This window comes from Sturnira hondurensis, unplaced genomic scaffold (assembly GCF_014824575.4).
Source record: "Sturnira hondurensis isolate 20B ecotype Veracruz unplaced genomic scaffold, ASM1482457v3 Scaffold0025379, whole genome shotgun sequence".
Classification (NCBI taxonomy): Eukaryota; Metazoa; Chordata; class Mammalia; order Chiroptera; family Phyllostomidae; genus Sturnira; species Sturnira hondurensis.
This window is the reverse complement of record NW_028098010.1, coordinates 1,770,567-1,773,921: the sequence shown is the minus strand read 5'-3', so window position 1 is coordinate 1,773,921 and position 3,355 is coordinate 1,770,567. Positions and strand designations below refer to the sequence as shown.

At 40.5% G+C, this 3,355-nt stretch overlaps 1 pseudogene; it reads right to left on the bottom strand.

Moving 5' to 3' along the window:
• Positions 1-988: 988 nt before the first annotated feature.
• On the bottom strand, positions 989-2,516 carry LOC118982481 (non-POU domain-containing octamer-binding protein-like; annotated as a pseudogene).
• Positions 2,517-3,355: the final 839 nt, after the last annotated feature.

Genomic DNA, 3,355 nt, shown 5'->3' with positions numbered 1-3,355 from the left:
GAATGTATCAAATCTTCTCATTTCCCTGGCCAGTAGTTCCATCGACACTCCTAACTTTAAGTGTGTTAGGAGGACTGGAGAATGGAATATAGATGAAAATGGTGAACCTCAGTAATGATCATTACACCCACCCACTGACAAACACACACACAGATACATATGTGTATGTAACAGGTTACTTTTCTTTCTTTTATAAACAGGATTAAAATGTACTTTAATAAGTTGATACTGCATTACTGCTCCATTTTCCAGAAAAACTCTAGAGGTATCAGGGACAAATCAAACATGGTACAGCAATTTTAAAAATGCACAGCATAACTATTCAAGATAAGCAAGGCTAAGAGCTACTGTTGAACACTCGGCACACAGCAACCCTGTTCCCAATATTGCACTAGGCCTATCAAGAAAAGCTGTTAGTAACATCAGACACTCAACCACCATTACTGGGTTGTCCCTATGCAAGAAGAAGAAGGAGGCAAGTTAGCACAAGATTTTTTAAAAAGATATACTAAAATGAAACTCTCTAAGAAGAAATGTCTGCCTTAGGATGCAAAGGGATAATGTATGGGCTATAACAGAACTATATGTATGTTATCTGTGACCTTGCAGGTATTTACTTGAATTCCCAGCTGGGAGTGAATGGGGTGATGGGACTAAGTTCACTGGGGCATGTTGGTGGGTTTTGTGGTATTTGTGGCAGTGTCTCTGGGGTTAGAGAATTTAAGAATGAGAAAGAAATACAACAGAATAAACAAAGAATGAAATTATCAAGATTAATGGGGGCTCTAACTAGACCCCCTTTGCCATTGTTCCCTCCTTCCCAGGCCCTCAATAATCGCATGAGGCTCCAGGAATGCCCCACAGATATGATTAAATGATATACCATACAGAATTCATTTGTTAAATATTGCTCCTCCCTTGCCCTGTGCCTCCAGCATACTCCCTAGAGTAGTATAGGTAGGGAAGACCTAACTATTGGGAGGAATCCCTAGTAGTTTTCTAGGAATTGTGGCGAGTACAAAAAGGGTCCTTCTCCTAAAGGTTTTGGGGAACTAGAAAATGCAATTCTATTAGTAGCAGCAACATTTGTTTGGAGCAATTCAGTTCCAGGAGCTGCACAGTTGAATGCAGGAGGGGTTCCACCAATTGCCCCTATTCCTTCTAGTGTAGCAGCTTGGCCAAAACATTTGGTAGTTGGTGGGGTCAATCCCAAGGTTCCATCTGCCATCATAGTGGCAGATCGTGGAGGAAATGGGGTACGAGCAGGCACAGGAGCAGGAGGCACAACACCTCTGTTATTTATGCCCATAGCACCTTAGATAGCCATCTGGCCCATCCGTATCTCCTGATCTCTCTAATCAGGGAAGGTTCCCTTAATCCTTCCTGCTGTCTCTGCATCATTTCTCCCAGGGGTCTCTACATCTCTTCCTCATGGTGCCTGTGTTCCTCTTCCCACCTGAGCTCCAGTTGCTTTTGTTTTTGCCTTTCTTGGTTGTGTAGCTCTTCCATCCTACAAAATTCTTCTTGACACTTCATTAGATATGGCCTTTTTAGCATGACCTGGTGCTCATGGCTAGCAGTCTCTGTCTCCATCTTCAGTTTCTTGTCAGCTTCCTTGATTTTGCAGTCCACTTGGTCCTGCTGCTGTTTCTTTGTATCAATGAGTGCTTTCCAGTGCATGGCATACTCATACTCAAAGGACCCAGTTTGTGCAAATCTAGGTGGCTGCTCCTGCTTCCTGTGAAATTTCTGGTTCTTTACAATCAGCTTCTCTGGAAGTCTGCTTTCATCACCTAACTGGTCCATGGGCTCCACAGTCACAGGCAAAGGAAATGTAGTTAGCAGGAAGGAGCCTTCACTGCATCTGTCAAGAGCTTGCCAAGTAGATGGCTTCCCTGAGAATTCAACAATGCCTTTTCCTGGGGGCCTTCCTTGATCATCCACAATGACCGGCCCTCTCCACCTGCCTGAACACAGAAAAGGCTCCCTCCAGCAGTTCGTTGGACACATACTGAGGAAGATTTTTAACTGTAAGGGATGCACTATAACAGGCAAAGCGCACATGCAGCTGCTTTCCATGGAGTGGCATGATGTTCAGCTCCACTTTAGCAATTTCTGCCTGAGTTCTTGTTTCCAAGTGGATAAAGCCAAAGCCCTTATTCTTATGAATGAAGACTTTGCCTGCCTTCCTATATTTCTCAAATACCTTCCTTATTTTCTTCTTAGTGATGTTAGGAGGAAGATTGCCCACAAAGAGCTGGCTACACTGGGCGAAGGTCTTTGCTCCTTGTTTCCTAAAATTCTTCAGGTCAATAGTCAAGCCTTCATTTTGGCTGGGGGCTTGTAGCCCATTTGCAGGTATTGGTGGTGGCAGTGGATGCTGCTGCTGCTGCTGCTGCTGCTGCTGCTGCTGAGGATGCTGCTGCCTTGGAGCATGGTTTTGCTTCTCCAAGTTAAAAGTTTCATTGCTCTGCATTTTTAAACACCTCAACCGACTGTTCTTTCCTCAGAGTGATAGCAACATACTTTTCTTTTTCTGGGAAGACAGTTCACTTGTTCTGTCAAATCTTTGACCATGGTAGCCCAGTGTTTTCTACTTGGGTTTATTGCTGAGTTCTTCAGAGGGGTTTGTAAAATCCAGGGAAACAGAAGCCAGATGGTAATGACAGAGAAACAGTTTATTTTCCCTTTGGAGCCTTCACCCAACAGTGGCAGTATTGTCTTCATATTATACATTACAATTTGTGTTTGCTTCTTAGTTTTTGTATTAATCATCCATAACTTTTATTTGTATATAGATCTTGAGAACATAAAATGTTTGATAGAAGGGGCAGAAAGAAAATAAAAAAACTGTTTTGTTTTTTGTAAATGCAAATTGTTCACATCATGATCTGTTAAATAATATTAGAGAATGCTTTAACATTATAGTCAGACATATGAGAAATGAATGCAAGACCAAAAAGAGGAACTAAATCATAGCTTATATAGCCTAGCCTCCCTGAGAAGTAGAAAAAGTAGAGAGCTAGAAGTAAACAGAAAAATATTCAGTACATTAAAAAAAAGGAGTGATTGATTCTCATAGATTATGTTCCTGAGCCTTACTAAAGGTAATTTTTTCTCCTAAATAATTTAATTGTAATGCAAAATAGAAAATCTCTATGTCTAAAGTTTTAAAAGCACACATGTATACATTTCAACTAAATTTTAAGTGTTCAAGTATCAGAAATATTTAAACTTTAACTTATATTTTACTCTATAGGTTAGAACTAGATATAATTTTTAGTGGTAGTGTTAAAACTATTGGTAATATTTTATTATAATGCTTCAATGATAAATTTGATAGAAGAAAAGGAAG